Here is a 14242-nt window from a genome sequence, read left to right as displayed (position 1 = left end):
CATACTCCAGTTTAAATTTCCAGATTAAGCGAAGCAGCTGGCTTCCTTCCTTTCAGCCTATAAGAGCCCTGAGCCTTCCAGAGGCATGGGAGGTGAGCGGCTTTGTCCCTGTGTAGCCCAGGCGGCAGCAGTGTCCCCAGGGGAAGGAGCCACAACAAATGGAGTTTCTTGGAATGGAGGGGCAGGACTGGTACCTTTCCTCAACTTGGGCCCAGAGCAGTGTGAGAACTGACTAAGGGAGGCCCCATCTCCTGCTCCCAAGAGAGCTTTCATGCAAATGTGGGGGGTAAGGGGCCCCATAGCCCATGCTGAAAACAGCTGAGGCTCAAAAAGAGAGCAAAGAGTGACAGGGGGTGGGAAGAGGGAGCTGACTTAAATCAAAGCTGGGGAACAGCTGTGGCCTGGGAAGGCAAAGGACCCCTAAGAGCTCAGGCCAACCCTCTCCTTCCTCATACCCCAGCATCTGGGCAATGATCCCTATACCAGTAGTTCCAATCGATGGATAGCTGGAGGGGTGCTGTGAGGCTCCACTGTCCTAGAGAGCTGGGGACATGCCTACTTGGAGCCTATTTTTTCAAGGTGGGCTAAGGTCTAAGAGTTCTGGCGTTGATGGGTCGACTTTCTTAGCCCCTTTAGTAGAAGAATGACTCTAACTGTGGAATTTTAGGCTCTGAAATATGAAAGCAGGAACTGAGGACCAGTTTCGAGGGACAATAGGCCTTACAGTATCTCACAGAGGGACACTTTTGGGAGTGACATAGTTCCTCTTACACATCAGGAAAACAGACCTAACTCAATGGCTAAACAAGTTGAAGGCTGTTTCCTGCTTCTAACTCTAGTCTTTTGGGTGGGACCTGAGTATAGTGTGGGGCAGGGAGCACCTTAAGGCCTGAAGCCCTGACTCCATTTTGTCAGAGGCCACACCCAGTGCTGATCCAGAACCCTCCTGGGACTCCAGGGTCTACAGTCAGGGCAAGCTGAAACCACAACCACTACAGTCATGTGGACTCCGGCGGGTTGCCTTGGCCCTTCACCTTATATCTTACAGAGTTCTAGAGGCCCTAGTGAAAGGAGGGGGATGCAGACATCAGAGATAGAGTTAGATAGAGTTAAAAGTTGGCAGTGTAGAGGAAAGGTAGGGGGCGGCAAGGATCTAGCGAGGTTAGGCTCATGTCAGGTACACAAGCAGCTATCAAGCCCAGAAACCTGTCTCCATCTGGTGTACCAGTCCCTAGCCCGGGCCATGAGGGCCCATACAAACTCTATTTTATTAACCCCTAACCCAGATTCCCCACCCCCAGCCCCACTCCCACCCCGTAAGCCCACTTAGCTCACCTTCAGGCTCTCCTGATCCGTTCCCCTGCCCCAGGAACTTACTGCTGCATGGTTCCCCGCCTGCAAATGTGGCGACTGAAGCTTCCGACTTCCGCTCCCCTCACCACCGTGACACATAACCCTCCCGCTCCCCAGGGCTCCCTAGCCCTCAGAGTAAGTAGCTCAGTACCTCACACTTCCTGCCCACAAAACGAGGGCCTCCACTTCTGGCTCCAGCGTCTCCCAGGGCCCCCAAACGCTATTTATGCCCGCTCCTTGAAAACCACTACCCTGGAGCACCTCCCCAGAAAGAACCTGCCACAGATTGTCCTCCCCACAACACCAGGGCCTGAGAGAAAGGGGAAGAACAGGAGGCCTGGGCTGTGAACAGCTCCGCCTCATTCCTCCCTGAGGGTTTACCCCAGGTTCTGCCTTATGCCTCAGCTTAGTTGTGTGGTTCCCCCACCCCCACCCCACGGATTAGCAGTGGGAGACAGAGGGCCTCAAGTCAAGCATTTTTTTACATAGAGCATTTCAATTTTTATATGGTTATGATAATGACACCTAGAATATTATCTTATAGTTACCAAAAGGTTCCTTAGCCAATTCTCACTCTGACTTTATAAAGCATGACTGCTTCAGTCATTGTACAGTTCCAGCTGCTGCTTCAGGTTGCACACATGGGACGTTGCAAGGCTAGATCCAAGCCAAGCCGTTAGAACACATGAACTGATCAATGTCTATTCCCAACAGTTGAGTTCTACACAAGTCCCTGGGACGGGCTGCCATCCTTAGGAGTAAGATACAGAGCCAGTGGACGCCACACTCTCGGCAAACAATCCATATCTTCAGTCTCAGCTCCACCATTTTTCTGCTGAGGATCCTGTCCTACCAGGCCACCCCAGCCACAGCTCTCATATACCCATTACCTTCCCTGGGCTCTCTTTCCAGGCCTGCCCACACAGTGGTGCTGTCAAGGCCTCAGCCATGGGCCTTCTGCACAAGGCCTGCATTGAAAGGGCATGGCTGTTGGTCAGCCTCCTCCGGCTGTCCTTTTACAGATGGAAGGAGTCCATGAGAGGGTTTACCCAGCCAGAATCAAGAACTCCTCTGGGTGTTGAGAGTCTTGAGAATTCTGTTCTGGGCCCATTTTGCCCCAGGCACATTGCAGCTCCATACAGCTCAAGACTAGGTTTAGGGTGGTTAGTGTGCTGATAGCAGAGGGTGGGGCAGAGGGTAGGGCTTAGAGTCTTCCCTCCTGTCCAGAGAGCTTCTGATGCCGGGTTGGGGTGGGGAAGGGAAAGAGAGGTGGGTCTAGGCAGGGGTTCTGCCCAGGAGCCACACAAGAAGAGGATGAGGAGCCTGCTTTAGGCCTGGACCTGCAGGCTGCTGCTAAGGTAGGACTTAGAGAATGAAAGTGAAACATGACGTTTGTCAGCTTCAGATAACTTTCATGTATATATCAGATGGCCCTGGCAGGCTCAAACCACCTACTTTGTAAGATTCGCAAGTGGAGTGCACAGCTTAATCTCACAAACACCTCCAGTTCAACATATCCTGGCTGATCTTTTTCAGTCCTTGAATTCAGGAGTATTCAGAATTTTACAACTCTCCGTACAGTTGAGTAAACCTGAAACTGAAATATATCACCTAGAAGCAAACCTCTTCTCAGGCTCTAGACTTGCCTCTGACCTGCAGCGCTCCAGCCAGTGTTTCTGTCCTCACTACAAGTTGCTGGTCAGCCAGGAATAAAACATGCTGCTGGTTCACAGGGAGTTGCCAATCTAGAGACAGAAAATAAGCAGGCACGCTGGCTAACCAGCATCTGCCCATAAAATGTCTAGACTGCTGGGAGGAAGGGGTGGAGAAACTAGGGAGGGGGCAGGGTGAGCTCACTCACTGCCTCCTGCCTCAGAGGTCAGGGACAGCCTACTCAGAGATATAGTCTATCTATATGGATTGGGCCCAATGGGGAAGAACCCTGTAGGTGCAGGTCTGATTCCTTCTCTAGAATGGGAAATGTCTTATGTCAGTGGGCCTGGCACTGGAAGAAGTCCAGGCTCTGTAGAGGCAGGACCCACCAGAGTGGACTGGGTTCTCCAACTGTGGACCAAGGTGTATTTGAAGTTGGGAGTTGAGGGCCAAATAAGTATTTGCTTATGAGTTTATTTTAGTGTCATTTGTCTACTAAGTGAAGAACAACCATCGGGGGCTACCTAAGAGGAAAACCCCCGTTAGGTGGCTTTGGAGATGGAGTAGGGGACCAGATAAGGGAGGACACTGTCTTGGACAAGGTTGATAATGGCATGGGAACAACTGAGAAGCCTGGCTGCTTACAGATGGGAGATGTGAAGGTAGGAGGGAAGTCAAGGGTAGCTTCCAGACCTCAGCAAGTGCCAGCAATGGCATTTTTGGACAAGGAAAAACCCCAGGCAGGGAAGCTCCTGGGAGATCAGGAGTTTGAGTTTCTAAGTGTTGGGTTTAGCTATCTGTGGAATTCCGGCAGGCAACTGAACACATGCCTGGAGTTTAGGGGCTGGTGTGGCCCCAGAGAGGTATCTGAACCAGGCATGGTGGGGCCCACCAGGATGGGAGGAGAGGGCTCTGTAAAGCAGACTATTGAAAGGTAAGAGAAACAGAGACAGCTGGAGAGAGGAGGTCGCTTCTGAAGGAGGAAGTGGTTGGCTGTTCTGAGGCTTGTTGGATTGTCAAGAGCAATAAAAAGGAAAGTGAGCCTTCATTAAACATGGCCACTGAGAGTTTGCAGACAGGTGACATTGAGAGGGGACAGTTGAAGCACATGACCATAGTATAAGAGACTGGAGGTGAGCAGGGTTGTCCTATTGACTGGGGGCTCCGCCTCCTCCCCAGTGGCCCTTAGCACTCTTAGATCCCTGAAGCTGGTTGGATGCTACCTAGGCAGTCTGCTGCCTCCTTCCTTGGTCCCAGGTTCAGCTCATCTATGGATCAACAGCCTTCCCTGTGACCATGAAGTACATTCATTTGATGGCAGAGTGCCTGACCTAAACTGTCCCTCCTCCATTTGACTGATTGTTCATCTCTTTCCTAATCACTTCGGAACAAAGGGAAATCTGCCTCTCCCTCACCTTCGAGGCCATGGGTCATGAAGGACTTTCCTGACTGCTGGAGTCCTCAGTCTGCACGCTTTTCTTGTAACTTTTATCTCTTGATATTATATGAAGTAAAACTCTGGGTGGAGGATCCCTTGGTGGAGGCCAAAAAGGCCTCCAGCTGGAGGGACATTATGGCCCCTGGTCCCAGAGTCTCAAGTAGTGAGCTCTACTTCCTTCATCCTTCTCCCCCAACTCATGGAGTCTCTCAAGTCCACCATCCTCTCCAAGAACCCAAACACATCCTGACCATGGGGTCTGCAGCACACACAGCCCACACAGCCCAAGGCATGTAGCATTGACGGAGTCTTCCGAGCCCCTGAGATAAGCTACTTCCTGTTTGTCCGCAAAGGAAGCCCTTCAGCACAGGTGGTTGCAGTGAGCATGGGAGGGGGAAGGGACACCTCTTAAATGTGGAGCCCCTCATGAGGCCCAGAGGGAGGAGAGGGAAACCCTGACTTATTGCCACATTCTTTCCTGAGCCCCCTATGCACAGACTTTTGCAGAATTCACCAGACTTTCCTAAGGCACTGGCCCTTTCCCCGGAGAGCCCATGGATGAAGTATGATTGTCCCCATGCTCCAGGCAGTTGAGGAGACTGGGGATCAGAGTAGTTACTGATAATCAATAACACTGCAGAGCCCAGCAAGTACCCGTCCTCTGTCTTGCTGCCATCTATATGCTATGGAAATAGGCATTGCAGTACTGAGGTAGAGGGCAGGCCTCCTCTCCAAGCCAGTGGGTCTCCCATGTTGTAACCAATCTTAATCTCAAAGCTAAGGCTGGCTGACCTGAAACGCTGAACGTCTGGGCAAGTAGCAGACAGAGTGACAACCAGCACTTTCCTTTAGAGAAGCCTTGATATAAGGCAGCTGTGTGATCTAATTGCAGGCAGAGTCATGTTCCTCACCACCAATGTGAGCTCTGCAAGCATGAGTTCTCAGAAAGGACAGAAAGGAGGACACCAGCCTTCCCAGATCTCTGTCTGGTCAGGAAGTGGGTTCCCAGGGATCAGAGCAAGGAGCTGGAGGAAGGTGGGCCAAGTCTTCAATTGCTAATACCCAGCAGGGGCTAAAGGCACTACCACCTGCGTGCTTGTGGCTTAGATTGGGGTTAGGGGTGGGGGTGGGGCATCTCTCAGAGTCAGGACAAAGGATGGGGTAAGAATCCACAGGTGATGTCAACCTCCAACACATCCACTGGTATCCGTGCACCGTGCACCCGTCAGCTTCCTGACTTCTTCAGGAAGTGATTGTGAAAGGGGGTGTGGGTCGCAGGGCCACAATCCCAGCTACTCAAGAGGCTGAGAGGAAGATGGACAGTTTAAGACACACTTGGGCTATGAAGCAGGTTCAAGGCCAGGTTGAGCAACTTAGCGAAGTATTATCTCAAAAAACATGAGTAGACTGTGTATGTCTCAGCAGCAGAGCGCTTACCCAGCCTGCCATTCAGTCCCTTGCAAGAGGTCCAAAAGCGGATGCCTCAGCGGCTTACTCCAGGTCAGGTGACCCAAGGAAGCAGTCCTATCCCTGTCTGGTCAAACCAAAGACCCTTTGTATCTGTGGACAGGTGATCCTGGGCAGAGCACCCAAGCCAGGGTGCCCAGACTTTCCTTTGCCCCTCATGAAAGTTCATTCTTTCTTTCCCCCAAGGGTCCCTTCCCTGTCTGCCCTCAACTCACAGCTAGGAGATTTTAGGAGAGCACTTTTCTCACAGGTACTTGTCATGGGTCTGTCCCTCTCATGTGGTCAGTGAGTGGTTTCCACGGTTGTCTACCCTCCCTCACTGAAGGCACCCACTGAACATCTATCTGCTTGGAGCACACTAGCTCACCATTACTTATAAGAGCAAAAGTGTTCACATCCTCTACCTTGATTAGTGGAACCTAGGCAAGTATTACTGATCTTGTTTTAAAAAACCATTTAAGCAGAGAGATGCTCAAAGTCTATTACTGAATAGGAAACCTGTTTGTGTGCCAGGGAGCTACTCACTTGGTAAAAGGCTTGCCTGCCATACAAATGTAAAGACATGAGCTCAACCCCCAGCACCCACATAAAAAAGCTGCACCGTATGACACCTGCTTATGGTTCCAGTGCCGGGGCTGGGGTGGGGGGTCAGACACAGGGGATCGTGAGGCCTCATGTGTGGCCACCCTAGCCTAATTGGGGAGTCTCAGCTCCCAGTGAGAGAATCATTCCCCCAGAACAGTGCATGGTTCCTGAGGAGTGGCACTTGAGGCTGACATGTACCTATCACCTCCCCCCGCCCCCACCCCCACATACGAAGGGAAGAAAACTGTTTCTATATTTAGAATGAAAATTTTCTGAAACTTTTTTAGGTAAACATCACAACATTGAGACTTTCTCCTCATTGAAATTTTTGTAAGACTTTAACTCCTTTATGGTTGCTTAGAATACATTCAATTTGAGACACAAATCTGTGTGTGCACACACTGCATGCACACTCACAGACACACACACTTGGTTTTTCAGGACAGGGTCTCTCTGCATACTCCTGGCTAGCCTCAAACTTGGAGTCTCTTTGAATCTGCCCCCCAAGAGCTGGAATTACAGGTGTGCGCCAACCACTGCTCAGTTTATAAATGTGTATTATATTTATCACTAGCAAATTTAGTTTGTTCGATTAAATAATGATGTTGTTTGCTTGAATAATATCTCTACTCACTTTAAATATTCCAAGATTCTTTAATGGCCTCTGTCTGTGGTTGGCAGAGGTGGAGAATTATGGTGGGGTTGGAGGGAGCTTCGGAATGTCTTTATGAGCTTGGGCATCTTGTTTTACTTTGCTTTGTTTGGTGATAGGGATCAAACCTAGGATCTGCTACTGAACTGCAGTCCCATTATTATCCTTGATTCTTACCTGTAACCATGTTGAAAATGGCTGCTTCCCTGGTACAGGTGTTGGGACCCATTTGGAACCCCAGAGTTGCTGTATAAATTACTTGAAGGTAAAGACATTCTAAGATTCTACGCATAAGAACAGAGCTCTCTCAGACAGAACTTGCTTTACATGACAGAATGCAGCAACCTCCAGAAAATGAGGCAGCTGCAAATGCCTTCTTTGTAAAGAGTCTACTCCTGGAAGGCAACACAGGAAATAAACTTCAGTCAATCCCTTCCCTGGGACAGTTTTATGGCCCTGAGGTCAGCAAGGCCATCTTACCTCTACAGCCTCCCAAGCTTTCTTTCATTCATTCTCTTCACATCTATCTTTCTCCCCAAAAGAAACTTACATATTCTTTCTATGGAAGCCTCTTCCTGCCCCTCTTTTTCTCTAAGTTAGGCATATAGACTTTTAATGTAACCATTCAAAACTCCAGCTATTCCTGTTACTCTGTGTATGCATTTTGTCTATTTTATTTTCATCTCTGAGTCACTAAGAAGGTAGAGGAAACAGTTTTATCCTCTAGTGCACAGGGTTGGGAGGAAGTTTTCAGCTCCAAGATTACCTCTCTGTGAACACACAAATTCAAGCTTTGTTTCAGTGGGTATGTAATATACATGCTGAGCTTTTTACTAGTTAAGCATTTGTGTAACTATGCATTAGGAAAATTACAACTGCTATAGCAAGCCTGTAGTCTCACAGATGGTATTACTCAAGATGCTCAAAATACATTCAAAGAAAACTATTAAAGAAAGATATTATAGATGAAAAGCTCTCATGCCAAAAGTCCTGACAAGGGCACACCACTGAGCAGTCACTACCACAGGCTCTGAGTATTTCTGGCAAGTTGAAGAATGTCTTCTTCACAGTGCCCATTCCTTCTGGTCAGCCATTGATCATTGATTGGAAAGCTATTGGTGTATAGAGTTAGTAGCAAAACATGGTATCATAAAAAGAGGACAGAAAATCGGAGGCATTTCCTGGGTAACCAGAAAGATCATCATACTGAGAGACCATACTTAACATTGCCTGTACTAGAGCTCTCTAGTACTGAACACAGACCTAAGCTACTCCAGCCATGTCATCCCTGCATGAACAGTGCTTGGGGATCCCAGCTCCTACCTGGGGGAGCTGAACCACCACACTGGTCTTCTTAAACCGTTTGCCCAGGCATGTTCTGCATCCTCCAAGGCAGGCAGGAAGGTATGGTTCCTTAGGCCTTGTCTATAACCCCACTCTCTACTGGTGCTCAAATTCTAGAGTGGCAGAGTCCATTAAAAATGTACTATATCTCTTCAGTTGGTTCAGCCTGTCCATCCAGTTCTTATATAGCTGCCTCGGGGCTCTCATTCTGGCCAGGCCTCTCAAGGCCTTCACTCTGTTCTTCCGGGTGATCTCACCCTCACATGTTCCCCTCCCAGCCACTCACTGAAGAGTTGTCAAGCCCTCTCCAGCCCAGAGATGAACTCTCCACAGGACTTCATACCTAGCCTGTTAATGTGCTAAGAGCGCCTTCCCCACCCTCGCCTTGGAGCTTGCCCCTCCCAGGTCCTATCTATCAAGTCTTGATACCAGTCTGGGCCTTTTCCTCTTGTGCCTGGAGGGCTCAGTGCTACTGTATTCATACTGGTCTGATTTGAGAGCTGCAGCTGTTCCTGGACTCTCAGATATATCATGTCCTCAGCCCAAAATTTCCCACCACTGTGACATCATCCTACCCTGAAAATCTCCACTGACTGGACACTTTCCAGTCAACATCTCCCCCAAACCATCTATGTTATGGGACCCCCACCATCCTCTTGGTCAGCCCCATTTCCTCTACCCATTCTCACATGACCCTCTCTTCCCTTCAGGGTTTTTTAACACAATAACCCCACTCACCTTTCTAGACTAATCCACTAACTGACTGTTAGAATATTTCCCAAACTCTGGCTATATTGCTATTAGAAAAGGCAAGCTAAATGTACACTACTAGCAATCTAATTAAAAAGAAGAAGAGGAGGAGAAAGAACTGTCTTAGTGAGTAAGAAAAAAGACAGGGCTGGCAATATGGCTCAGTGGGTGAAGTGCCAACCACCAAGCCTGAGGACTTTTGGCACCCCAGGTATACGCACTCTCCAATAAAGGATATTTAAAGAAAAAATATAATAGTGTAATTTGTGTGGTTCATGCATACATAATTCATCATCACGTAGTTTCCTCAGATATGTCCAGCTCCAAGGATAAACCCATCCTAAACGCATCAGGGTGGTCACTTCTCACAGGTTGGTGTAGGGGAGGTAACAGACCTGAGACAAAAGACTCCTTATAATTTAATAACAAAAAGAGCAATATTTGACTTAAAGCACAGGCCAAATACTGCAGATTCTGTCCAGAAGGGTCATGCAATAAAGGCCCAGTCCCCAGCACAGAACGCTCCTCAGCACAGAACGCTCCTCAGCAGTGCCTTTAGGAGGTAGGAACTATTGAAAGGATGTAGGCTGTTGGGGGTGTCTCAGAAAGACAGTTGGACCCACTGCTTCCTTTCTCTCTCCGCTTCATCTGATACATATTCCTGTCATTATCTGTGTCATCACAGGCCCAAAGCAACTGGCCGACTGACCACAGCTGAAAACTGCAAGGTGAGCCCACAGAAACGGTTTCTCTTCACAAGTTGATAATCTCTCAGTATTTTGTTATGAAAATAGAAAGCTAACAAACACACCAAAGATATGAAGAGAAAGATGGGCAGCCTAAAACATATGGGAAACTGATAAAATGATTCGTCAGAAAACAATACCTATTAAAATCACAATGTAACAACATTTTGAAGTTAACAAGGCGGGCGAGTTGATGCTACCCTGGGTTGCCGGGAGACCTGGGAAATCATCACTTTTATAAGTAAAAGTTATGCTGTATCGCTGGAGAGTGACTGGCAGCATCAGTAGTCTAACACACACATAACTCATCTATGTTTCTCCTACTGCTGAAACAGGTCTCAAAAGACAGATTAGGTGCAGGTACACCTAATGCATTATGGTCTCTTCTAGCAAACAAGGGAAAATAACCTGTAACCCATGGGACTGACTTGATAAACATGGTCTACTCATCCAACAAGACATTCAACATTTGTCAAGAAATGGTAAAATCTTGAAGATTAATTGTTGAGAGTGACTGCTAAGTTTACAAAAAGGTACATGGGTTTGAGTATTATTTTTACTAGTTGGAAAAGGAAAAGGAAAAAAAGGGAGGTGTGCATGGGTATGCATGTGTGCTTGTTTACAAATAGTATATGTGTCCTTAAAAAATGGCCTTTGAGAGCTGGAGAGATGGCTCAGCGGTTAAGGGCACTGACTGCTCTTCCAGAGGTCCTGAGTTCAATTCCCAGCAACCACATGGTGGCTCACAAGCATCTGTAATGGGATTGGAACCCTCTTCTGGTGTGTCTGAAGACAGTGACAACGTACTCACAGGAACAAAATAAATAAACCTTTCAGAAGAAAAAAAAAGAAATGGCCTTTGAGAATGTAGTCGTGGGTTGGGGATTTAGCTCAGTGGTAGAGCGCTTGCCTAGCAAGTGCAAGGCCCTGGGTTCGGTCCCCAGCTCCGAAAAAAGAAAAAAAAAAAAAAAAAAAAAAAAAAGAAGAAAAGAAAAAAAAAGAGAGAGAATGTAGTCGTGTTTATAGTTCAAAGAAACTTTAGCACCCCCATGCTGTTCTTCACTACATTTCTATCCTCCACGAGAAGGTTTTGTGTCTCCTGAGCTGACAGCCTCTGTTGATCATTTACACTCAGAGCACAAGGCTGCTTTACCCAGAACTTCCCGAATCTCTCTTCTCCCTCTAGAGGTTTCTTCATCTTTCTTGGGGATAAAAGGAGACTGAAGTCTCTATTAAGGGATAAGGATGTGCCTCAGTTGGTAGAGTGACCAGCAGCATATAAAACTGGTCATGGTGGCACATGCTTAGACACCCAGCACTTAAAAAGTCCAGGTAGGGAGATGAGGAGTTTAAGGCCAGTTTGAGGCTAACCTGGGCTCTTGGGCCCTGTCTCCACAAACAAACAAACAAAAAGTAAACAAATAAATAACGTATTTAACATGTGCAAAGCCCTGATGTCTTCTTTCTCTTTCTTAGGTTTTAGAGACAGAGTCTCTTCATGTAGCTCAGGCCTGCTTCTGCCTCCTGGGAGTATTCTCCTAATAATAAATAACTATAAAGTTCACATCGTCATGCAACTCCCATGCCCTGCAGTTTTTATTGCCACCTCCTGGATTCAAGTTCCAAGATGACTCTCCCCTCGCTGTACTGCTGGGGGCACCTGCCTTCCTACTCTCACATTCATTCCATTATTTCGTGTGAAAATCAAAGTTCATTGCAGTGCCAATTACTGTGATCTGAAGGTGTCCCCTACCCTTTGTGAGTTGGGAACTTAATCCTCAGTCCAATGTAACTTTGAACCTTCAGTAGTGATTGTGTCACAAGGGTTCTCATTCTCATGAATAAATTAATAGCTTAATAAACATCACAAGATTAACTCTGTCATAAAGGCCCTCTGACTCGCTTCCTCATCCAGCTTTGTGATGCCTTTCTCCTGTTAAGATGCAGTAAAAAGACCCCATCAGATACCAGTCACACAATCTTGGATTTTTTAGCCTCCAGAATCATGCTCTAAGGGAAACATCTATTTTAAACAAAAATAAAGAATCCAATCTCAGCTATTTCGTTTCAGACTAGAGTAGAGGAGGTGCTGGGAACAGGACTGGTATTCAAAGGACTTATGGGAATGGGCTGACAGCTGAGGGGCTCTCAATTCACAGGGAGTGGAAATGGAAGTTGGGCATGAGGCTGGGCCTCTCTCTAGCCAAGACTGAACAGAACCTGACTAGCTGGTCCTGTGCCTATGTCCACTCTGTCTTTCCACAGCCCAGGACCAATACCTATAGGAATGAACCACAGACACCACTACTTCATGAAGGAATCTTTCTAAGTGCCAGCTCTACTTCTATAAAAGCTGGGGCAACAAACAGAATTCTGTGATAGAACCTCAGTAGTGTGGACCTGAGGCTGGGTCTCTACCACAACATGACAGTTAAAGCGGATGCTTGAAAAGCTCTACCACCTGATGGCAAAGTCTGACCCTTCCTTACTGGCCATGCAAGCTCAGCAACTTTCTTCCTCTCTCCAGGCCCTGGCTTCCCAGGGGATAGCAACAGCACAAACCTCAGAGCCCTGCTGGGGATTAACTATGCTACTACTACACATAAGAGGCTAAGGGGGTGAAATATATATCCTTGCCCAGTAACACAGTTACTCTGCTCTTCAGTTAGGTGTTTTGTTTTGTTTTTGTCAAATCCTGATAATTGGATCATCTAATTAGTTTCAGAATAAAAAAGATCATTAGGAATTTCCCAGAAGGCAACAATTTTCCTGCCATCCTCAAATCCCAAGGTTGCTCCTTTAGTTCTCTTTGTGTGGGCCGACAACACACTGATGGGTACTAAGCGTAGGAGTCCTCTCTCCAGATGACAAAGCTCTCAGATCCTACTCTTTAACTGTCAGCTTGATGAGACTGAAAACCACCAACGAACACACTTCTGAGTTTGCCTATGAGGGTCACTCTAGAAAAATTTGTTTATATTTCATGTGTACTGGTGTTTTGCCTGCATGCGTGTCTGTGTAAAGATGTTGGATCACCTGAAACTGGAGTTAGAGACAGATGTAAGCTGCCATGTAGATCTGAGAATTGAACATGGGACATGGGTCCTCTGGTGGAGAAGTCAGTGCTCTTAACTGCTGAGCAATCTCTTCAACCCCTTTTAAATGTTTTTGTTGGCTTGCTTGTTTTGTTTGTTTGTTGTGTTTTGTTTTGGAGAGTGGGTTTCCTCTGTGTAGCCCTGACTTCCTGGAACTTACTCCATAGATCAGGCTGGTCTCGAACTCACAGAGATCCTGATTCTGCCTCTCGAATGCTAGGGTTAAAGGCATGGGCCATCATAGCTGGGACTAGGAAAATTTAAACGAAGGATGCTGACAGGATTCCTGTGTGCTGGCTAACATGCATCTCTCCCTGCTCAATGACCACAGACAGTGCTAGCCGCTGCCTCTGGCTTCTGCCACCATGCCCTTCTCACTGTAATGGGCCATATCTTCGGACCGTGAGCCAAAATGACCTTTTGCTTATCCCATTCTTGTCAGGCATTTTGTGACAGCGAGAACAAAGCACCAGCATTTACCCTGTTTAGTGGGACTGCCAAGCCTGGCCTTCCTAAAGGTGCTGTCTGCTTCTCTGCTCTGGTTCCTGTCGGCCTCGTGTGACCTGCCACAGCTACTCCAGCCTTCTGTTCCCCCAACATGTTCAATGAATCACATCTTGCTCATCTCTATGCCTTTCTACTCTCTATTCCCCTGGTGGGAATCTTCTTCCCCTGGGCAGTAACATGGCTATGTCCTATCCTCATAAGCCTCTGCCCAAGTCAAACCCTTTCTATCCAGCTGTCCTGACCTCTCTGCTGAACATAGGAGTCTGAGGCAGGACCAAGAGTTCAAGGCTAGCCTGTGTAACATAGCACATAACAGGACTCTCATAAACAAACAGTTCATTTATTTTCACAGATGAAAATAGCATCTACAAAGAAAAGAGCTGCCTTGTTTACTAATGGGTTTTAAACCTGGGAAGTACAGAAAGCTGGGCAAATATTTGTTAAATGAGTGAGCAAATGGACAACAGGCCATGTCTCCTAGGAAGACATAGCCCTATCTTAGATCTAAACAACACCAAAAGAAATGTTCTTGGGACTTCAGGGAGGGTGACCTAGACATACTCATTCATTCAGTGCTCTCTGAGGGCTCCTCCCCACCTCATTCATGCAGTGCTCTAAGGCCTTAGAAGTAAGTTTGTAACTCCCCATCACT

At 47.4% G+C, this 14242-nt stretch overlaps 1 protein-coding gene across 9 annotated transcripts in view; it reads right to left on the bottom strand.

Moving 5' to 3' along the window:
• Positions 1-14242, bottom strand: part of Psd4 (pleckstrin and Sec7 domain containing 4) — a 36510-nt gene that overhangs the window by 20995 nt on the left and 1273 nt on the right. For 2 of the 9 annotated variants that reach the window (XM_039105179.2, XM_039105180.1), the window contains exon 1: positions 1336-1498. The exons of 2 other annotated variants lie outside the window; for them this stretch is intronic. The gene's annotated coding sequence lies outside the window, so the exon portion shown is untranslated. 5 more of the 9 variants (XM_006233591.4, XM_006233593.5, XM_039105177.2 and 2 more) reach the window with 4 other exon arrangements.

The sequence above is a fragment of the Rattus norvegicus genome, chromosome 3 (genome assembly GCF_036323735.1).
Source record: "Rattus norvegicus strain BN/NHsdMcwi chromosome 3, GRCr8, whole genome shotgun sequence".
NCBI classification, from domain to species: Eukaryota; Metazoa; Chordata; class Mammalia; order Rodentia; family Muridae; genus Rattus; species Rattus norvegicus.
The sequence above is the reverse complement of the archived record's forward strand: the minus strand, read 5'-3'. Positions and strand labels throughout refer to the sequence as shown.